Below are 25,327 nucleotides of genomic sequence, written 5' to 3' on the forward strand. Positions count from 1 at the left end.
ACTAAGGCTTGTAGCTGTCTGATGTCGATGGAAAGAAGCTAATTTTCAGTGTGACCTTCAAAGCTTTAGTTTCACAGTCTAAGAGCATAATTACTGTAATTACTACATGGCAACCATCACAGCAAAATGACTAATGTGACCATTAAAGCCAAACGTGAGCATCACTCCCCAGAAAAAAAGTCTTCATAGGCATCAACAAAGTTTCCCTCTGCAGCAACATAATAATTAATATTTCGCAATAAATCGGTGCTAAAGGCCCAGCTTTGTCCTGGTATGTGTTAATTATAAGGATTTGCATTTTTTGTACTTGTCCCTCACAAGGTGAAAGATCATGTTGTGGTTAGATTAAATATTTATTGAGACTTGTAATTGCAATCACATTATCATTTAGATCACCTAATTAAACAGTAATATACATCAAGGATGAAACTATTACTGCTGTTAAGTAAAACAAGATAAAAATAAGAAGGCAACACTTTCATGCTTGTACACTACAGTTGACTGATATGTGCACAAACAAGCTGACAAACACAATCTGCTTGCCTTTGAGGTGACCAAGTTGGAATCCCAGAGGTAATCACAGAACAATGGTTCCTGGCTGTGTTGGAAAGAAGATGACTTCTAAAACCAATAGACCATGCAGGTAAGTGAAAACTCCACAGCATAAACACAGACGAGAAATTACATCAAATTGTTCAACTTACAATGAACCTTCTTTATAACACCTGTTTGCCATCATTCAGAAACTTTAAAGATGCAATAGGTGTAATACCTAATAATTAGGATATTTACCTTCAAAAGAATTTAAGATGTTGTTGCTTGTTGGACAAAAAAGCATGCGCACGCACTCTAATACATAAAGATTATTTATAGTAAATGCTATCAATTAACCTTAAAAGTCATGTTTTTGGAACACTGGTAGACATGCTGCTGTAATGCTCATCTGCTGCAAAGAAGCACAGAGGATAATGTTCTAGCATATAACTTTTCTAATACCATGTTGTCATATAAAGTAAATACAAAATATTTCACATCCAAAGTTTGATAAAGGGTAGTGCTGACTGCTCTCACTGAAATTAGAAAATATAGGATTAAACATAAGTTTTATTCACAGCGTCTCTACAAAGGGTGTCATTCTGTTATTTGGTTTCAAAATTAGAGTAAATATTCTCAGAAAAACAATTCTCTTGGAATGATTTATTAAATGTCTAATTAAGAATCTTACTAACTGAATAAAGAAGCCTGTCTGTTCATGTAAGTAACAATTCAATACATTCAAATCAATCTTATTTATATATATAGCAGAGATTCACAACAAAAGGCAGTCTCAGGGTAGTTGACAAAATAGCCAAAAAGATCCAATATATTTACAAATATGTAAGCTCTAGCTGAGCATAAAACTAATTAATTTCAGCAGAATTATAAAATACCACAATGTAAAAAGTTGTTTATCTAACTTCACTTTTATGCTGTCAACTGTCCTAATCATTTATGAATGTTGCTGCTCATATATATGACTTGGGTTTTAGTGTTTTTAGCCCGATTGTTTATATAGCAAAGTAGTACACACACACACGCACACGCACACGCACACACCCACATACAAAAAAACCGTAATAGTAGCTATACATTTGTGTTATATTTGATGCTTATTGCAAAAGCTAAATATTTATAGGCCCTACTATTTGCAGCTTTTTAAAATGTATTTATAGCTAAAAATGAAAGGTTATCTTCTTATTTATTCATTTATATTTTTCTGAAAAAAGGTTTGTTAATTCAGAGCTTTAGCTGTGGCAGCATTTACAATACAAAGACCTGCAGGACTGACTTTAAAAAGAGAGATACCTACAAATGTTCTCCAATGTGTGGAACAAGTGTTTAATATGAAGTATTGCTTAGCCATTTATAGATCTCGCACCAGGGTGCTATTTTCACAGAAGTACTTCTGACTGTCCCCCCACTTGATGTACATCCCCCATAGAGTGGCAGGGAACAGAGCACTCTGTCTTTATAAGTGCAGTCATTCAACGGAAGCTGCAAAATATAAGAGATATTATTTTACTTGGCACAACAGAATGATCCCCCAGCAATGTCTTACATGTACACTAATACAAAAAGTAAAATGACATTTCTTGTAATAATATCCAGCATAACTGGCATTTGAAATAATATACATATCTGGACAAATCTTCACTTTTCTTGTATAACTGTCTAGTTTTTAGTTCATCTATTTGTGGCAATTGTTATTTAACACTTCTTGGATCTGTTACTTTAAAAACAGAGAACAAAATATGTATAAAAAGACAGATAACCATTATTTTGTTACATTATTCTACCCCGTTACTTCTGGCAGAACCTTCCTTCAGGGAGTGCTAAGTTATTGAAGAGTATACATAAAAATAAATATTAAAACAGCTGGGAGGCTAGAGAGCAAGTTCCTGCTGGAGAATATGGGAGATGTGTGTCCAGAGATGAAGAATATCACATGCTTCAAGCAGGAGGAAAATCAGATAGGTGGATGTCTGTTCAGGCTGAAATGAAGTACACACATTATTCAGTAGGATCAGTTCTGTAACTGTACTTCTGTAACTGGCTCAGCATCCTCCTCCCTTGCTCCCAGCAAAAATCTCATACACACTTGACCCACAGCTTTCCACTCACCTAAATTTTTTTATCTACACCTTGGCCATGGAATCCTCTGTTTTTAGATGTTTGTCTTCAACCAAATAAGGAGATGCTCCCTTTGTACAGATGTAACGTATAAATATATAGACTTTAAAAGAAAATAAAGCATTGATAAAGGAACAGTATGTACATGCATTTACAGCCACCTTTTCTTCTAAAAAATATCTGGTTTTCCAAAAGTCAACTGTCCTCTCCACAGACTTGAGAAGCTTAATCTCCAAGTGGTTTGGACCACATCGCTGGAAACACTGATATATTTCCTGTTTGTATGCAGACTCATCACTGTCCTGACCCAAAGCAATTACAGTGATGCGATCTGGAAACTTCTATAGTTTCACAGAGAGATCATTTAAAGAGCAATCTTATGTGTACAAGGAGAAGAGCAGTGGGTAAAGAAAACACCATTACGGAGTACCAGTGCTGATGGTTTTTGTCTGGGAGAAGATGCTACCCAGCCTCACCTGCTGCCGGTCAGTTATAAAGCTGGAGATCCACTATCAGGTGGAGAGCTGCAATGTGAGCTGATTGAACTTCTGGTGAAGGATATCTGAGATGATGGTGTTTAAGGCTGTATTCAAGTCCAAAAAAGATCCTGGCTTACATACCTATGTGGAATAGGACAAAGAATAGCCTCATTTTGACTGCATCATCTACCAACCTGTGTGCCTGCTAACTGCAGGTGTTCCAGCAGGAGCTCTATGAGCTCATTCAGATACTTCAATAGAACTTGCTCAAAGTTTTTATGCTCAAAGACATCAGGGCAAACAGTCCATAGTCATTTGATCATAATAGCGTGCATTTCTTGGGGAACAAGATCACAGTGGAGAATTTTACACAGCTACAAAGACATGTTGTAGATTTGTCTTCACCTGGACAACAGACTGAAATGCAGACGCAACAGTGAAAAGAGAACCTCCTTTGGGAGAATTTGTTTGGCCAGGTGAAAGCTGCTACAACATATTGAATACTGCTTAAAAAATTGTAAAATAAATAATTAGTATAAAATTGTAAAACATTTCTCACAAAAAGATTAATCAATCATCATCCCACACATTCAACTGAGTCGCAACCAGTCTCACTGAAAGCTGTTGATCAAATCCAAGAAATCAATACATCAGTACAGTCATCTACCAGTAAGGACTGAGCAAACTGGAAAACAACATCTACTGTCCCTGCTTTCTTTTAGTCAGACCATACATAGGAGTTTACTGAACAAAGAGAGAACATGTACAGATGTACAACAAAGTAGAATTACCTTTCCAATGAGGTCTGAATACAATATTAAAAGTACATTTTAAAAATAACATATAGGATGGTAAATATGTTTCTGTCAAGCCCACATTTCTGTATTTAAAATGTTTTATGTTGGTCTCATGTAATCTATTCTTAGATGTCGAGTTTTCAGTAGCTGTAAATGGAACATCTTAATTAACATAGTAAAGCTTGAAAACATCAGGCTGTGTGTGTGTTGAGTGTGTTTCACTCAATGAATTGAGTTACTGAAATAAGCAAATCTTTTAATAATATTCAAATTGATTGGATATGACCGTATTCATTCCCTTGGGAGACTTATAGAAAATTAAGGCTTAAGTTTAAATTCCATTTTATACATTGATGGGTTAAAAAGCTGCAGTTATTGATGTTGCTGCTAGACAATGCATGATGGATTTTTTGACTTCTACTTCTAAATGCTGTGGAAATGTGTGTAGTTATGAATGTGTGGGGACATCTGTTAATTTGTAAACATTTAAAATAAACTATGCAATTTTACTTTGTAATGCAGAAAAATTATGCATTACAAATTAAATTGTTTTGAGTAATTGCAAGAAAATATGGTGCTTATCTTATTATATGACAAGTTTTACATTACATGCTTGATTCATATTTGTCTAAACCTGCTTTGAAATAAATCCAAAAGCATGAAAAGTGAGAAATCTGAACACATTAAAAACTATTTACATTAACTCAGAGATAAGAAAAAAATGTTGATTGTCATCATTTACCTTTCAAAACTGCTGCAGCAAAAAAATAAGCAAAACATACAAATTTCAGCAGTTAACTGTCACCCATCATTCTCCTTGGCTACTAAAATGTTACTGAAATTAGGGCAATTTGCCATCACACTATGCACCGTAGATGCCAGGAATAAGTGCATAATAATAGGAAGATGTTAAAAGCTGTGCACTTAAATAACCATAATGAGTAATTTCAAGGTCAAAATGTACTGTGAAAAAACAGAAAGAAACAAAAAAAAATCACACAGCCCTCTGAAAGTATTTCCGAAACCAACATACAGTAGATTCAGCGATTAAGACATTTTGCTAGTTTTAAAAAGAACCTTTGATACAATGTATGGTATATATCTGCCTTAGATATTTGTTCAAGTCCTATCCCCTCCATTTAATTTTCTTGAATACTGTAAGAGGGGTAAAAATAACTTTCTTTTGCCCATCTGTGGCTGTGTCAGATGTTGTGTTCTTGGGCTTTCGGAGCAGTGTATTTTCTGTTAAAGCATATAAATAAAAGATAGTGCATGATTATGTCAAGGCAGATATGCCAAAATATTTGATGTCCAAATTAAATACTCAGAGGTGCAGGTCATCTTGAAGCACATACTCACATTAAAACCAAATTAAGCTGTTGCTAGGTACATCACCTTGCATCATCAAAGCAGCTTTTACTTGAACAGGTGAAAGCTTGACCTTAGAAAAATGTTATGCATAATAATCCGTAACAGATTAAAGAGTCTTTTAAGGGCAAGCTCAGGAATCAGCAGGTTATCTAATTTTGAACGTTTTTTTCCCCCTTTTTTGCATTTTCATTGATTATATAACCAGGACATTTCCATGGAAGACATACACAAGCTAAAAAACTAATTTCAATACTTGGCTGTTTCATTCGCACATAAAATAATTGTGACACTCTTTGTTTGGAGTTGGCATTTTGGGGAACTGAAAATTAGGTATTAGCTAAAATACTAGCATTAAACAGAAAAAATAAAATAAAAAAATCATCCACAAAGCCTCAAGAGCACACAAAAGAAACTCATAGTAACATTAGTAACATAACAAGCCATGAGTAAGCCAATAGGGATAAAGGCTGTGAAGAAATGCTAGGAACAGACCACACAGCTCTATTTAGAAATTACAGATTTTGAGGACCGAGTATAATACACTTAATAACTGGACCTACTGAGGGATTACAGACTACTAGGTTTATCAATCAAACTAAAGCCAATTGATTATTTCAATCTCTTCAGAAAATCTCAAGGCCGAATATTTGAGGAAAAACAAATCAGCAAGTGGCGACAATAGGTTATCTGTGGGTTTTAGATAGACTTACAGTGTTGGCTTAAACATAAAAATGTGATGTTCCTTGATGTTTAAAATGTAAGTGTTTTTGTCAATTCAGTATTAGATAGATAGATAGATAGATAGATAGATAGATAGATAGATAGATAGATAGATAGATAGATAGATAGATAGATAGATAGATAGATAGATAGATAGATAGATAGATAGATAGATAGATAGATAGATAGATAGATAGATAGATAGATAGATAGATAGATAGATAGATAGATAGATAGATAGATAGATAGATAGATAGATAGATAGATAGATAGATAGATAGATAGATAGATAGATAGATAGATAGATAGATAGATAGATAGATAGATAGATAGATAGATAGATAGACTTGCGCCAAGCGAACAAGATGAAACCCCATGTCAGTGCTCGTACCACGTGACCGATACAGTTGCCGTGTTTTTTGGGTGTGACCGCTCCAAACTGTATTGATGAGGGAGAAACTATGTCGACGACATGTTTGTGGGTTTTGTTGGATGGAGATACTTTGTGTTCTTTGCTTTGTCTTGGTTTTTGGCTTGTATTTGATGTAATGTAGGATGCTGAGCCATTACATCTGTAAGTTTTCTCCCGTGTGGGATCATTTTGATCTTATCACAAAAAATTATTATTCCGTTCTCATTTCCACTGTTGATAATTTTTCTTTTGGATTATTCAAATTCCTTTCCATGGGATATTTGAGTTAGTTTACATGGATTTACTCTTATTTATATTGTAGGTGAAAAATTTAGGATTTGCTCTCAAGTTTTGTCCTACTGTAACCGAAGCTCTTCCACAATGTTGAGGATCCATTATGCCCGACGTGAGAGAGGTGGAAGATATGCAGCAAATGGCCCAAAACCGGGAATCAAAACCAGTACAACCACATCAAGGACTATATCCTCTGAACATGGTGTGCAAGTTTTACCAATTGAACCACACAGTACCCTTCATTTGTTTTTTGCATACATTTGACCATTTTCTAATTGTATTTATTGAGCTGTCAATAAATACTATATTATGCCCAGTCCTTTTTTGCATTTGTTTATAATGTAAAGAAAAAGGAAATACAATGACAGCGGCTACAATCTTATTGCTCCAGGTTAGATAACAAATATATCCACCAATCTTTCAGTGCTGCTTTGCTACTGACATTGTTAACATTGTGGAAATGTAAGTGGTGCAATCTTCATCCTACTTATTCCAATGTCATTTTAAAAAAAAGAGACCAATTTTTATTTTGTTATTTGTTTACAGTTATGTTTTCAGCCAAGGTAGAGTCGTAGGAACAACAAAATAATTGGATATGTAAAATGATACATTATAACTATGTGTTTTATCAAAAAAAGATTGCAATCTCCAAAACAGTATTTTTTTAAATTTAAACTTACATTCAGAACTAAGCATCTACTCCATAATAATGCAAATATTTGTTATGTTTCTTAATGAAACAATGTGCAAAGAATACATTTATGAAATAGAGGAAATTTGACTAACAGAAATTCATTATATTTTACCTCTCATTTAAAAGACTGAAGGCTTGCAAGGAAGTTTGGGCTTATAGGGAAAACTATATTTGTTTATATCTTTTAGTTATCCACCTGGGTTATCATTTTGGTCATTGTTATCGTAGTTGTTTACCTGCTTGCTTAACGTGTGACAGGCTCTATTCACAAGTTTTACAGCACAAATAGTTGCAAAATTACCTGGAGAGATTATATTATGTATGCTGTGTTGAATGGGTGACCCCAAAGACCACAGACGTTTTGTGAGCAGTAAGCTTCTTTCTACTAAAGGAAAACACTTTTTTTATTATTTTCTGAAGCCATTCTTCTCCTCTGTCTAAATGTGTCCTTATATCATCATCTTCAACTATAATCATCTTCTTATTCATTAGTAAAACTCTTCATTAGCTTGTATAATCAGCAGTATGCAGCAGAGTAAGCGTTTGAGAAAGATGGCCATGAAGTCTGTTGTTAAACCTGTTTTTATACTAAAAAAGGTAGAAAATAGTTTAATTTCCTATCATGGATTACAGAAACTTCAATTTAAGGAAACAGTGTGAATGCTAAACCTTTGAAAGACTAAGTCTTGTGTTTTTCTCTCTTTATACCTGATGTTAGAATTGGTATCAGGTTCTCATGAAAGGATGTTCAAAGCTGAAATGAGTGCAAACAACTTCATCTACATTTTCTTTCTACTTACATGCCACATTAAACACAGTCAAAGTCAACTACCATCTGCTCTTATATGGAAGCCAGTGGGTTATAGTAGCTAAAATAGCAAACACTGTGTCCAATACCTTGATTATCGCTGAAAGGTTCCTGTAGGTATAGAGTAAGTGCTGCTGCTGAATTGATTTTTATTCACTGCCTTCTTGAAATTTGCACACATAATGATGTCAATGACATGGAAGTAATATTTATCATTCAAAAGAGCTTTAAAGTGTCTGTATTGAGATTATTCTTTCAGGAAAAGAAATACCAGGTGTTCTCTGACAGGGTGCAACTGTGAAGTTTAGTGTGTTGAATTACCCCATTATGCTCTGTCTTCAATTTATTTATCTTTTGAGAATGTAAAAACTCTTCATAACCCCTTTTATGACCTATTTAGCCTGTGAACAAAGAAACATTGAAACATTTTTTATTGCTTTTAAACTCAGTCACTAAAATCCTCAAAAAAGAATATTTAAATGTTTATATACCACAACAGCACATTTATATACTGTACCTGGTTAAACTATCATTTGTAGTGCTTTTTAAATATTGTTTCATAATTTCATTTAAATAGTAGATGTTTTATGCACTACTGTATTAGTCCACCTATACTATCAGTAGTATAGGTAGAAAATAATCTGTTTCCATCTATTAGATACTACCTATATCAGTATGAATCCACTGAACCACCAATTTTAATCTACTTCTCAAATATCTTCACTTAGCAATCAGTTTGAGGGATATTTTGGAAGGACATATTTGCTTTTATGTCATTTTTTCAATGCTTTGGCATGGTTAGTGTCTTATAAACACAATGTGTTACTTAAAACATGGGGTCTACCTTGTAGGCCTGTGTGTTAATTGTTTTGAAAATGTCTTAGTTGACAATTGCATCAAAGCACTCAAGCAAAACAGCAACAGTACACGACAGTATTTTTTTCTTATTTTTTTCTTTTATTATCAATAATATTAGTTGTATTTATTATTACCATTTGCTTATTTTATTAATTTATTTTGTAAAAACAATGAAAGTTTGTCGAGCACAGCTTGTCAAAGTCCCCTTTTTGTGGGAATCATCAAAGAAAAAGTAACAAATAGTTTTTTCTGTGATGTACCATCATGATACATGCCTTGCAGTACACTCAAATGCAATGTGACAGTCTGCAGGATCAAAGACAGACCCAGCTTGATGCTTTGCAAAAGTGGAAATGTTTTCTGTGTTCTTTTGAAATTACGGGTGTTGTACAGATGTTTTCCTTTTGGAGCAGTGTCATCTTTCTGTTCCTGACCTTTGATACAGTCTACCAAGCCATGCTTAAGACTTTCTGTGAGTTTGTTGGAAAGCAGGTAACTAAATGCAACATATTATACAACCCTGGGTTGTATAATAAACACGGACTAGATCTCTTTCACATTTGACAATTTCTTAATAAATTTGACTTAAACAGTGCAACTTAAATATGTTTTGTTCGCTACATGACATTTTTTGACTAATACGACTTATACTCCATGGTGACCTATATTTCAGTAAGATGGCTCTCCATTGTACTTCCAATGTAAATCATGCTTATTTTTGTATGCTTGTAAAGTATGCTTGTTGAAAGCATAATTTCAACAAGCTGCAACTGTTATCTCACCATCGTATGTATTAGAAAAGATTACTCTAGATTTGCGCATTTATAATAAATATCTTCACTAAGTGCCCCCAAACATGGGTTCATGTTTGATTTATTGACTTACTGATTTCTAAACCTTTGCAGTCTCTGGGGTCTCACTGTTCCCTATAATGATGATTAAATGACAGGTCAGCCATTTTTACTTGTGCCAAGGGAATTATTGGACTCTACACAAGTGCAGTATGAAACACAACTTGTCTAATTGTGCTGAGATTACAAAGATTCTGCTGTGCAGGACTTTCTTTCTAATTATGCTCATCTATAAGTTGTTCAAGTTTCTTTAGGCCCATGTAGGATACATCTGCAACAATGTATGTGAGATTGGAACGCAATACCTGAGGCACATAGAACTTCTTCCTGTGCAATTGTAAAAATGAAAAATAAATTTTAGAGGGATTTACATTTTTAATAGTTAAATTAAATATAACAATCACTTTTAGCATTACTGAAAAAAAATACATACTTTAATGCATTTCAACTTAAATGCCCTCTTAATGTATTCAGTCAACATGTTTTTTGCAAGCTGAGATAAGGAATAAGCAGATATCACTCCCCTCAGCTGGCAAAAAAGTTAAGTATTGATTCCATAAAGCTAAAAAAATCAATTTTCAGTTTATCGTGATTCAACTTTTGTCTCCAATAGAAAGCATGTAAGGATACAATCACATTCTAAGAAAGGTATCACAGTAATTGGTTTTGAACCTCAGTAGAACATGCAGTGTTGAGTGCTGAAATAAAAAGTGTTTATTTTTTCTAACTCTTTGTTCAGTTCCCTCATCTTATCACCGTAGTCTATGGTGCACTTCGGCTAAATGTCACTGAAGAATGTGCGGAATAAGTGATTGCTTGTGCATATGTGGGGTTTCAATGGGAGTAATACAGAATAAAATCATTAAAAGAAGAAAAAATTAGTGCTATACCTTTCAATGACTTTCTCCTCTGTGGGCTTTTTGTTTGTCCAATCTGCATGTTCCTTTATTCCTGTAGCTTGTTTTATAGATTAAACAAAAGCCAGTTAAAATATTTTACTGATAACATTGAATCTTTTAAGCATAATTGTCTCTAACAAACACGTTTACACAAATATCCCTGTGGTCTTCACACAAATGATGCGTTTTCATTTCAAAGTTACAGATTATCTCCTTGCTATCATTTGCTTTATTGAGAGGACAACTATTTATCTTTTTTATGTAGCCCTAAAATATTTTTCAAAGTATACGTTCCACCAAAGATTTTACTGTCTGTAGTAAAAAGTAATAATACTCAAAAACAGGGATTTCATACATTAACTCCAAAGCAATGCAACATGTCTGGTAAAACATGAAAAAAATTCCATATGGAAGTTTTTTTATATGAGACACTAATTACAATTGGGCCTTACTTATTTTAACGTGTGAAAGTGATCCACATTATATTTAGAACATTTCGGGGCAATATGCTTTTCTGGATTAACCCATTGCCAGAGTTATTGCTGTAAGTAATCACTAAATGTAAATAAATAAATAAATAAATAAATAAAATAATACGATTACAAGTACATGTTTTTCGAGACAAACTTCAGAAATACTGCTTTCTTTTGTGACATCATGGAAACAACACAATAAATGTCTAAGAGATCACTAAGTGGACCTGCAAAATGTATTGTTCAACTTTTGCCACAATTTTTGGCCTGAAGATGCTACATTCATCTGTCCAAACAGCTAAGCACATATAAATACCATGGGCTTGTCATCATTCTGTTAACTAAAGTTAGCATAAAGCAGCTTTTGAATTTTGTGGTTGCTTCCACAACATTAATTTTACACTCTTTCTATTTATAATATTGTTGTCTATAGGTTTGCTGTTTCAGCAAATACATTTCAGCACAAAGGGGATACATTCAGTTTTTATGGGCTAAAGCTTCAACACAGAGAGCAAATTCTGTCAGTGAAAACCAGGAGCCATGTGGGCAGTATTCACTTAAACCAGACAAGATTATTTCTGTTTGCTCAATGCCAGGTAACTTAATGAGAGGCTTGGACCACAGGCGAGACCTCAGCATATGCCTGAATGTCACTAATGTTAAGCAAAGCAATATTTTTCCCCAACTCGAGATGGTTCAGTTTGTGCTCACAGCATGCTTTTCATAAACTACTAATGGATATTCTGTATGTGTGAAAAGTGCATTAATCAAGGAGCGATTCCATTTTCAGCTATGTCATTATCAGTCAACAATGGATGGTAAATTACTTTAAGAGTGCAGAAAACATAGTAAAAACATTGAACATAGAGCCAACTTGTACAAGATTTTTTTCATTATTATTATTTATTTATTTTTTATTTTATTTTAATGTCAGTGGGTACTTAAAGAGTTTGTGATGCCATGCACTTGAACATGTTTAAAAGAAGTTTTGGAGGACAGTCATGCAGCCTTTCAAATCCACTAATGTCTATTAACAGTTATTATGCTTTGCCACATATTCAGTCTTTGCTTTCTAAATCCTCAATCTCACTCTTATCTAATCAAAACTTCAACTGCACGTTTACAACTGGTTTGCATGCAAATGGTTGTTATGCTAATATGGTAACCCCAAGACGCTACACATTCCTGCAACTCAGACAGTGAACTTTAAAGTTGTATTTTGTTTTACATCATTCACCACCCTGTTCACTCTGTGTGATGGCAAGATAAAAATGGGCTTTTGTTCAGCCTAGAGGCCAGTGGGTAAATGAAAATGGGTTTCTGTGTTGTGACATAGTTTGAGCGCAGCAACGCAGAAAGTCATTCATTAGTAATTAGAAGTTCTAAGAAAGTCTGCTAAATTAAAATAAAACAAAGTTTAAAAGTTTCAATTACGTTCATTATAACTCATTGTCAAGCACAGTGATAATTGTGCGGTGATGGTGTTATAAACAGTTATTTTTAATGTGGAATTGATTCCCCACTATGAATAAATGTACATACAAATTAAAACAATTGGATTTATATCAGAGTGAGATTATTATGGTCCAAAAAAAAACAACAAATTTATTCAAAAACATTCTGCATATGTGACTAATTCTGTATGTATCTGTACATTCTAGACATTTTTTTTACTACATTCTCACCCTCAACTGATCATAACGCAAAGATTAATCAGAATTTTTAGTCCCATTTTAATGAGCTCTCTATCAAGTGTCCAGGTCAGTAAATTATAGCAGTATCTTGCTGGTTCAGGTTTTTTAAAAAGCTTACAAGATCTACTATTGGAATTGTGCAGGTGGTGGTAAATGAAAGGTTAAAAAAACTAGACGTGAGCAAAATATCTTAATTTTCCACTACCTACCCATGCCATAAGGCTGTCTACATGACAATTTAGATATTTGTTTTGTCTTCATCATGGATCCTTAGAGCATCCAAGATTCGCTGAGCTCAGCCTGCTTGTGCAAACTGCAGAGGAGCAAAGAGACCTATGTAAAGAGCAAAATGTAAATGTAACTAAAAAAAAAGATGACAGTGTGTTCTTTTTTATTATGCTAGGCAGTTAGAATACAATGAATATGGTACATATTGGGAAAGGAAATAAATAGGCAGCGTGTAAGAGAGGCAGAAAAATTGCACGACTAAGATGAGAACACTGCTCTCTCAAAGGTTGAAGCTGTGGAACCATTCTGATTGTCTTGGCATTAGAGATAGATAAAAGCATTATTTTTCATTAATCCTGTATGGGCTTGGGAGATTTATGCTGGAATAAAACAATAATGAATATTTCCGTAAAAACAATCGATAGTGATTTAGAGAAGGCACACAAATCCATATAATATGCCAAGGGCCAGCTGTCAGATTATATTATTATAACTGTTGTTATTTTTTTGCTGATAGCATGGTGGGAAACATTCTTTCTAAACCTTACAAGAAATTCCCTTTATATAACCCTGTAAATCAATGTAGTGAGTTTTAGCAAAGCTGAGTAAGAATGTGCTCTGTAAAAAGATGAGATGCTTTTTTTTTCCTTCTAGTAATAATCAAATCATTTACATTTTGACTGTGTTTATGCAAATGAGCTCACCTAAAAGCAGACTCCTGCTGATGCTATTCTTTCTTTATGGTAGAGGACATATGTTTACTATTAATCTGGGAGTTCCTTTGTAAGATTTTCTAAGGTTAATTCCTGTTTATGCTACAGCTAATGTTAATGCAACAACACCCCTCCTTGATATCTTCACAATCTCATATCCAAATTTCCACACTGTAAAGCAGAAAAAGCTAACATAATTACATGTGGGATGTTAACTTCTACACTTTTCTTCCTTTTCACATTGGCCAATATAACATTGTCAAGGTATGTGGAATATTGTCAATATTTCTTAATTACTAGAATCTGCTCCAAGTAAGGTATGTTATTTGAACATTTAAACATAAATTGAATTTAGTCAATGGGATTTAAAGTACAAATTAGCAACGGTCTAAAAGTCACAAGGGTAATTACCACTTTTACTGTACTTTTCCCTGTACAACATTGTTAGATTCAAAATATTCCACAAAAGCTCTGTATTGGCATCTGCACTTGCTCATTAGAAAGACACTTTCTAAAAAAGCCACAAGCTGTTTCAGAACACAGCAGAAAGGATTCTTTAGGGAAATGAAAAGAAGAAACATTTTTGCATTTTATCTTCTGTAAAAATGGAGAAGCACAATAGGTCATACTTTATTGTATCAGATTTTCCTTGCAGATTTTCCTTCCTTCTTTCTGAAACTGCAAATCTACTCAAGGGTTTTAACATTACTAGAAGAAGTGCAGATGGTTCAGCTAGATTCAGAATGATCATGCTATAAAATTTGCTCTGTTTTTGGTTCACAAAGACAAATGTTTCCTGACATTTTAAAATAATTCTTAAATGTTAATTTTAACCCTGCACAGTGGCACAGTTGGTAGAGCTGTTGCCTGGCAGCAAGAAGGTCCTGGGTTTGATTGTGAACTTTGATTTCTGCAACTATGTGAAATTGTAAAACTGTCAGGCTCCCTTACAAATCAGTGATGTATTTTATTTTATTTTATTTTATTTTATTTTATTTTATTTTATTTTATTTTATTTTATTTTATTTTATTTATCTACATAAAAAAAAAAAAAAAAAACTATTCTGTGAGTTTTTAATGATTCACTAGAGAAACAAAATATTACTGCTGAAAACACAGTGACAGTTAAGGAATGGAATAACTTTTATAATAAATAAAAATAATGATTTAAAACTAATTAACCTCAGTATTCAGGAAATTCAAAAGGTTAAATAACCGAATGCTGGATCTGCAAAAAATCCCCAAACATGTTTCTCCAAATATGTGTATCTAATATTTCAAAGAAAATAAAACCTCTGCCAGCTCTCGATTTACATATAGAAGCAAATTCTAAATGTAGAAGCAGATCCATTATTTAATTTGATTTTGTTTAAGTACATTACCATTGGGTTGAGAAGAAGTTATGCCAAAAAATTTAAGGAATCATCATAACTTTAATTATTAAGATTGGCTTGAAAGTAGAAACATAGGAACATAGTTCCTAAACAAAATTTGTCTCCATGGCAAAGCTGGTGAGAGTACTGAATGTGCTGTACTGTGCGTTTCTGGGCCCAGCCATTCAGTCCTCTTTGCTGCTCTCTGCGTGATGAAGATTAAGATGAGTGGGAAATGAACCTCATCTCTCAATGTGATTAATGTCCACCAAGTATAATTAAGGACTTTTAGTTAATTCCCCTGTCCCTACTCCGCTGTAACCATTTTTAATCATTTCCTTCAGTTGCTTCTGTGTAATTGAATGTCTTCATTATATGGACTATTGCAAAATGAAATTATATATGTATGGTTATGTAATAAAAATATTTGATTTTAGTTGCAATCAAGTGTGGTCTTTTCTATTTGAGAACACAAAATCCTTTTTTGATGTTTAGGGAAAAAAAAGAAAAGTAGAACATTGATAGTTTTACCATTTTTGAAGCACTTTTTATCATCCATCCATCCATCCATCCATCCATCCATCCATCCATCCATCCATCCATCCATCCATCCATCCATCCATCCATCCATCCATCCATCAATCCATCCATCCATCCCTTTCTGCTCATCACAGACTAAGAGTGATATTAAAAGGAGTAACATTGTAAGGATTATGCACTGAAGGCAGTATCTGAAAGAACATGAGCTTCTTATAGAGACAGAGGTCCAATTTCAATTTGTTAATTTGCAAAGTCAATTTCTTTTAAAATCATGTCTGATATATGCAGCATTTTTTATAACAACTAAAGGGAACATAGTTGATTATGCTATACAATGACACAGTGACCCAGGGAAACATAAAATACTGCCCTTTAAGAAGCAATATTGTGAACTCTTTGTTATTTTTCAAAGTTTCCCTCCCCTGCCTTCAAAGCTCTGCTTGTCTAGTTAGAGAGCAGATACAAACAGATCTACAGAGCAGACATTACAGAGCAGTCATCAATCATCAATATTGGAAAACTATCAAAAATGTTTGCCAAGAGTCTTATACATTCCTTACTGGAAGAAGGGTGTCATTTGAAAAAAGGTAAAAACTTTGATAAGACAAGCTTGGTAAATTTTCTTTTGTAAATCACTCTCTTAATTTTATCCACCACAGTACAAAGAGGGCAAAGAGAAAGACCTTTCCGACCGGGCGTCTTTCCATAGTTAGAGCATAATATTCTCTCTTATCACAATTGATTTGAGAAAACGAGTTGGGTGAATTATTTAATCCTAAAAGTGATCTTAACGCTAAAATTACGCAGAAAATATGTGGTTTACTACATTAAATTTACCAATAACAAATCTAGAACTGCTCCCATAACCAGTATTCCTTTGTCTAACGTCATCGGTGCTATAATACTTTGCTAAAGCACAGTTGCCAACTTTATTTATATTCTTTTTAAAAACTGCACAAATGAACAACGAGTTGAACAAATATCAGCAAAAAGACACAAATACCAGAAGACACAAAGAATGTAATACGAATCAACAACTAAATTGAGCCGTAGATGAGTTTTCCAAGCAGATGTAAAAATGCACAGTGAATTATATTTGCTAAAAGTCTACTCTAAAACATGTGTCTCTCAGCTACACACCATCATATCCATTGGTGTTTTGGCAATTATCACAGGGTGACTAATTTCTTTCTTTATTTCACCTGTCAGAAAACTGGCATTGCCATTATGTTCGATTAGTTTCACTCAACATTCTGTTGTCGTCTGACAAAAAAGTAATTCTTCCGTAAGATGTGTATGCAGCTTTCAGAGACAGTTGCTAATTAAAGTGAAATGGGGCAGATAATGGCTTTTAAAAACATTTCACCCATTTAATGAGCTTATTATTTACTAAGAAAAGATACATGTCAGCATCACCCCACCAGCCAGAACTACCACACACGTTAAGTCTATACTATAGAGCTGAAATCGCTCGCATGCAGGCACTCATGAATTTCACTGACAAAGTAAATATTATCACCACTAATGAAATAACATTTTGCCCACGTTAACATTCACTTTCCCTCTGGGCAAACTGTCTAAAGTCATTCCAGGAAGATGGTAATTAAACTGCACCCTGTATGACAACATTTGCAGAGCCAAGATCCCCTGGTGAATCAAGATTTGTTTATGAAAAATGTTGGTATAATCCATTGCCGTGTCAGCTTTGCATGCTGAATGGTGGTTTTACCTCCTATTAGGAGTTTGAGATCATGTTGCAGTGTCACAATTGTAAATAGTTTTATCGTTATGCACTGGCTTATTGGTCTGAAATTCTTTGTATCTCCTGAGTCCTGAGGCACTTCTTAGTTTAGAGATAGTGGTTGCTTATTTTGCATCAGTGTAACAAAAAATTAACCTCTTAATATTGTCATTGTGTCCACTAACCTATGGGCATGTTTTCATTACTGCTTGTAATGAGATTTCTGACAAACAACAAAAAATATTAAGCTAGCTTGTGTAAAATCACATGAAAGAAGATGTGAATGGAATAAAATGTAAAAAAAAAATAAAAATAAAATAAAAATCACCTAAATGTGAAACATGTAAAGCACATGTTTTGCACATGGTCAATATGCAGATTTTAAAATCTACGTCTTAATATGTGTGAATCACAGATCAAACCGATCATACTCAATTTATGGCCATCTAATCCTATGAATTGTACTGTATGCCTATTTACAAACTCTGTTAAGATGATTTGTGTGCAGATTTCCATGGGTACATCATTGAATTACAAGGTATGCTGCTGTGAAAACCCCACAAAAAATGACAAGTAGTGCCAATTTGAAACTCCTGGAATATAAAAAGGTAAATACTCTCAATTTTTACTTTTCTAGCTATGCTGTACTAATTAAACATCTTTAAAGAGGTCACAAACACTGATGTGTTTATTAAAATCCATATGAAATTTTAATGCCATGTCAAATGACTTTTCAACATATGCTCATGAAAATTTACAAAAGTTGATACTTTGAAAATGTCCTGCACTTGAAAAATTAAAACATACATGTATTTTGCACTTTGTTTTATTGTGTAGTAACATTAAACCAGATGTGCAAAACATTTTTTATCACATATGACAAAATTTGATAGAATTATGTGCTTTTTGTTGTTATCTTATGTAGAACATTGAACAACATCTGGACCTTTTATTATTTTTGTTATTCATTTAATTATTATTCACTGTCAGCCTGAGAGCTTAATTTGTAGATGAAAAACTCTGGAAGTTTAATAAGCAAGAAACTGGTAGAGAGAACTGAATGTCCTTTGTAATGAGTAGTTTCAGGTCATTTGGAATGCAGCTGGCTAAGCCTTTGAGAATATGGCCACTTGAGGATTTATTTTAAGTGATTCATAAAGTGAAATGAGCCAATTAGCACAGAACAAACCAGTGACTATAGGTGCCAGGACAAGAGGTTGTATTTGTGAACCTGAATTTTGATAGCTCGATCAATCAAGAAAGGATTTTAGAAAAAAAGTTTTCCATCAGTAGTTGCCACTAGGGGAGAGTGAGAACTGGGTCATCTGGATAGTCGAATGTGTGTGGCGCTGTGCATTTAGAAAAAAGGTTATTGAAGATTGTGATAGGTCAAATCAGATCACTGTCACTTTTGTGCAGTATCGTGGTTTTGATGCCCAACTTCAAAATGACAAGGGAGCGAGAGAATCAAAGGTAATGCACAATCAATCCGTCCCCCTCCAGAGACAGCTGGAAGAAAGTAGTGGTGAAACAGAAACAAAGGAATATTCACAGGATTTCTATAAGCTGCTTCATCTGCCTGCCGTTACCAGAGAAAAGAAAATCTGTGGAGCAAATGTCATCAGTGTCAGATAATAGATGCTGACCTTGTCACCTTAAGAGCAAGCGAGCAAGAAAACCTGAAGGTGTCATTCAGCAAAACCCTTATCCCATGTTAAAATCCCACTACTTATGTTTCTGACACACAAACTCCTCTGGCTGTTAACTAGATTTCACATACGTACGCTCCCTTTAATACCTATTGTTTGGTAGTTAAATCAGATTTTGGATTAATTTTACTGACATAAAAATAACGCCTCCATTGGAGCAACTAATTTTTTTGTTACTTGCTTCCTTTTCTGTGCAAATGAATAAAAGGTCATACCAGGTATTTATGGGCCTGTTTGAACATTAATAACTCTAAGTGTGCATTTTGACACTTGTGTCCCTTTATGGGCCCCTTGAGACTCATTTTCTTTACCAAAGACATTCAAGGATGCAAATCTGCAGCCAAATGGGTTTTTTTGTTGCAATAAAATAAGCTGGAAGAAATCTAAGTAAAAACAATGATAAAAAAAATAAGATGAGTTTGTGACATATGATTAGTGGTCAGTTGCTATGTTAATGCAGTTATGGTGAGCTTGTGAACATAGTTTCTAAAAGAGGGATAAATGAGCAGGTGACATTGTCAAAAATGTAGAGTTAACAATAATGCCCTTAAACAATAGAGCTAAATATAGAAGAATTGTATTCAGTCACTTAACAATAAACACAGGAATAGTACAAAAATCATTAACCAGTACATCACAGCGTAACTGAACAGGCATAGACAGAAGGAATTGCTTAATATGTAATATTAATGTCATATGTAATATTTACTCATTAATTGCACTTGCTTATCAGAATAGCAAAGAAATAATCAAATGAAAAGCAACAAAATTCTAACTTACGATAGTAACCTTCACAAATGCATAGGTTGTATTTTGAAAAGCATAAGTGAATTATTAAAATCTTGATTTACATTTGCTTTGTTTTGCAATCTTAAGTAGGCAAAACTCTATTTGCCCTCCTGTAATAACATTGTTGCACAAAATGTGCAAGTGATATCAAAACATTATTTGCAATATTGTATTATAGTACAAGTCATGATATTTCATATCATGGAAATTTAGAAATTCTGCATTTATGAAAGCATAACATTTTCCATCTTGTGACTTATATTTACCATTTTTACTATGAATGACAATAGCTGATTTACACACTCTTTATGTGAAACACTCTGCCACACTCTTTAGTGTGACAGGCTGAAATATGGTCTGAAATGATTAATTAACTTAGATTTTTGTTAGCTACAGAGCAGTATGATTCCAATGATACATGTGCTTCTTTAATATTTTATGCAGTTCCAGCATGAGCTTTCTTTATGTGGTAAATTTAGTATACATTTCAACCCTGGCAGAAACTCTGTACCTGAACCACCTGTGTATTTCAGGGCTTCCAAAATCTGGTGGTATTAATTTGCTGAAAGTTGCTTAAATCTCAAAGTCACTGCAGGGTCTAGTGATATAATTCAACATAAAGCGCTGTGTTTTGACTAAAACTAAACTTTAGAGGCATACTTGAATTATTCTCTATTCTTGTTTTGACTTTTGAAAGATGTCTGGCGGTTTTAAGACAGCAATGACCTTTTTAAGACAGACAAAAAAAAAAAATCTTTATATAGCATCGTTTCAATCAGATAGCACATTTTAAATGCCATTTTTCTTCTGTTTATACAAAGAGTAGCGTTCAAAAGTGACTTTGTCAGTTATTTAAGTGAGAACTGCAACTGCAGTTTTAAGTTGATTGTTCAATTGTGTGGTGAAATGTTTAGATTGTATGAATTATTGATGTGTCCATTTATGTTTTTTCTGTTTTTCTATCAGTTTGAAACTTATCTAACTGACTTTCAGAAATTGACATTGTCAAATTGTTAAAAAAAGCATCTTGTCTTTGGAACAAAATTTCTATGCACCAATGCAGATGTTGATAATCTTTCTCAATGGGAAAATAAATTAAGCACAAGAACATTCTTAGCACCGCATGGCTAAGTAAGCTCATGTTTATTTCTTTGACACTTTCCACTCAGTCATTAACTGTTTTGAACATGTTTGAAGGTTAGTGGTGTTGGAAGCAAGATAAAGTTTGACAGGGAAAAATTCTGGAATGTAAGAACTGATGTTACAATTGCAGCATCACGCTTGTCATCATTTCCATTTTTTGTCTTCACGGGTAAATTCTGCTTTGTCTCTCATCGTGTCCTTAAGACTTCTTGTTGTCAGCACACAACCTGTACAGCTCAATGTTTCTAAGATGCTTTACATAAAACTCTGCATTGTTTGATGTGCCAACATAGCAAATCAAAGTGAATTTATGTTTTCACTTTTACTGTCAACCTCACAATCTTTAGCTCCTAACTAAAATACAATGTTTTATTCCATATAGTGAAATTATGAGAACTATGGAGCAGAAAATTATGAGGTACATGAAGCACAGTGAAAAAATATTTCCCCCCCTACATATTTCTCTTTTTTTGTTTTTGGTTATCTCATATTTTTTGATTGTCTTAACCATTTTTCAACAAATGTTTATTTTGGGTGTTTTGTATCATTTCTTTGTTCTATGGAATTTTGGCTCATTTTTCAAAAACAGACAATTCAGCTTTGGTGAATGTTGGTAGATACGTTGGAGGATGTGCCTAACGTCCTGCTATGGCATCATAATTGGATTTAAAAACAGAATTTATAAAGGCCAGTGTTTTTCAGTTCCAATCCTCACGGACCACTGCCCTGCATGTCTCAGTAGACATTTTACATGCCAGTTTGAACCTTCAGTTTAACCATGCTTAATGTAGATGCAAAAAACACAATCACGTCCAGATTTAATAAATCACATTAAGGGTGGTAAGTCATTACATTTGCATATTAACCTCCCTGTATTTTAAGCCTTCTGGTAGTCAGCTCATGAAGGCAGATACACTAAATTTGTGTTATGTCATTTTCTTGACACAGTAGTCCTGTTTGCATGTTGGTCAATCAGGTTTACACATGCTATCAAGTTTACACTTGTTTTTGTATGTGGAAACCTTTGCCTGATTTATGATAGTGTCTGATTGATGGCCTTATTTTAAAGAAAAGTTATATTGCTTTTTCTTGAGATTTGATAGAACACATACTTTCCAAAAGCTCTTTGGAATATCTTTTGATAAATGTCAGGTTGGTCTGTTTTCCATAAAATATGGGAAATACTGCCACCCCAATTAACATTAGGCTAATTGTTAATATAAAACATTTTATTGTGGCAAGAATACAGAAGTAGAATAAATATGTGAGGAGAAATATTTTTCTCCAAAGTATAACAATCAACATTAAAGCTAAACTGCTTGGACTGAAGAGATTCTAAAATTAATTGGGTGTACTTGTGTCTCCATGACAGCTAGATAAACTTAACAATGAGTAAAATCAAAATAAGGTCTGTGTAGCTCTGCTCAATAAGATAGTAGACACAAGGTAGGCAGCTAATTCATAGTTTCTAAAAATAATAAAAACCTCTGAATATTAAGAAACACCAAAATATCCCTCTTTGGAATATAAAAAAAACCTTTTACATAACTGCAACTCAATGTTTGAATGGTGAAAACAGTTATGTTGCATGCAAACATGTTAGTGCAAAAGTAGTCACAAAGAGCCACACAAAATCAACATTCTTAGTGCATTAATTTGATTTGTCACTTTCTTCCAGTGTTTCTATTTCAGGACTAATTAATCTGGTTCCATCAAAGAAGTTAATCCCAAGAACATCCCAGCTGAATAGTGAATCAGAAATTTGGATACAAAACCTTCATTAAACATTTATCAAGGAAATAAGCCCCACATAAAGAATAAATTATGTTGAAATGTGCTGCTTGGTATTTGTCAAAAGCCAAAGTTGCTGTGAGCGCAACATGTTCTTTTCTGTGTTTGGTGTTAGAATCATGGCATGGTAATTCTTCTTCATTTATGCTGCATAAATTACAGTTCAGCTATGACAGTAGAGTCTGCCCTGCATGGCAGCCCATAGCCAATCTTAACAATTAATTTGATATCTGGGAACATAGTTCATTTGTGTGGCTCTGAGGGAATTTACATTCTTATAAAATGGCTCCTCTCAAAAGCAATGCAAATTATACCCAAACAGAAGCAAACGCACTGCTATAGTGTTATATTTGTGCATTTTGTTCAAATGCTCACCTTAAAACACAATTCCTACTTTCTAGACACCAGCATTTCTTACAATAACACAATAGTTGAAACGTCCAAAAAGATTGAGAAAAGGCTAAAACAGATTCAGTTATGTCATTCACAGAGGGAATAAGGTCGGGTCATGCTCAAAACCATTGGCACTATGCTCACTTTTTTTCTCCTGTCTTTTTTTCAGTTCTCACTCACAGTGTCTCCCCTGTGCTCATGGCAAAACTCACAGTACCTCAGTCAGTGGTGCGGAGAACAGTTTGTTGCAAAAACAAAGCAGTGTCTGGATGCTGGCTGAAGATATTGGAAATATAAAAGCAGGGGACAAAGATGGTTACAGAGTTTGGTTTTGTTTCTGTTTGGAAGATTTGTATGTAGTGTTGAAAATAAAAAAATAATAATTTTGATTAAAACATTACTCAAAGGTAAGAATGTCTGCTTTCATAACAAATGCATAGAATTAGGCAAGTATAAGTCAGCGTGACTCCTCTTTCTCAGTGCAGACTCATTGGAACACATATTCTTTTCTATTGACTGTTGGCTAAAGTTCCTTTTGTCTGAGTGCTGCATGTTGCTAGACTATTATGTGCATGCTTTTATCTCTAATTTTCTCCCTTTCTTCAAAATTACTCCACAAGGATTAATTCTTCAACCTGAATTTTTTCACCCCAAATCCAAAACTTCTTCTGGATTCTTCTAGGCTAAAAGCATGAAGTGTAGGTTTTTTTTTTTTTCATGCACAGCTTGACATGCTCTGTGACCGAAGCATGTTAATCTTATTTATTTCGTTGATATGTAGACCTTAACATATGCATCTTAAGGTCTACAGAATTAAAAATCCCATTGCTCTGAACGGTTACTCATCCAAATCCATTTTCCCCTGCCTCTCTGAGAATCTGGTCTTACTATTCAATTATCCATAATGTGTTTTTGATCCTGTTTGGTGAAAGCTTGTAATAAAATTCAGCATTTAATCATATAAATTCCCTTTGCATTAGACTCATGATAAGATGGTGCCAAGAACCTGCTTTTAAAAAGTTTAATTATCCTTGAGATATATTGTGAGATTAATTTCAAGGCATTGCGTCAATGCAGGCTTGAGATAGTAAGTTATTTTGTGAGTCTCACCATGAGAACAACATAGTTGCGACATTTATCCATTCATCTATCCACTGTATAAACCTACTTGTACTAGCAGGGTGGCAGTGGGAGGGCTGGTGCCTATCTACCAGTCACTGGGCGAGAAGCAGGGTACACCAGGGTACATGGTCGATCCGTGCACTATATTTGTATTGCAAATATTTTATTTGAACAGTACCAATACCTGCACGTATAACAGTGGTATTACAATGAAGAAGGTTTTATTAAACAAGTAGTGCAAGCAGGAAGACTTGATGCTAGTCTATGACTTTGTTCCTTGTGCGTAATGATTTTAACATTTAACCAGTGTTCTTGATTTGGCCGAGGTCATCTCAAGAAAAAATGCCATCAATCTTTAGGATACAGTCCATGAAACACAATGCTCCATTTCAGCTGCAGTGTTTCCTTCAGGGAATCACAAGGATCGTTCAAGTTGACTGGACCCAGTAGACAGCAGTAAATTGTTTGTTCTGAGAAATGAATCAGTGGGTCCAGGGTGTTCTTTTTGGCTTCCATTGTGAGAGAAATGTCTCACAATGGAAACTGGGCAGAATGGACAGTGTTGTGTGTTCTGCCGTTTCACTTTGTTGTAGCTTGCAGTTACTCTGGGTATTTAAAATGCTTTTTTTTTCCTTTTTCAATCTTGATTTTCTGAATTCATTCTCTAGATATTTTTCTTCACTGATTTTAAACAAAAAAGCACATCTTATTTTTAAATCTTGCTGACCTTGATCTAAAAATATAAATATTCTAAACTGTTCAAGA

This window comes from Gambusia affinis, linkage group LG10, assembly GCF_019740435.1.
Source record: "Gambusia affinis linkage group LG10, SWU_Gaff_1.0, whole genome shotgun sequence".
NCBI classification, from domain to species: Eukaryota; Metazoa; Chordata; class Actinopteri; order Cyprinodontiformes; family Poeciliidae; genus Gambusia; species Gambusia affinis.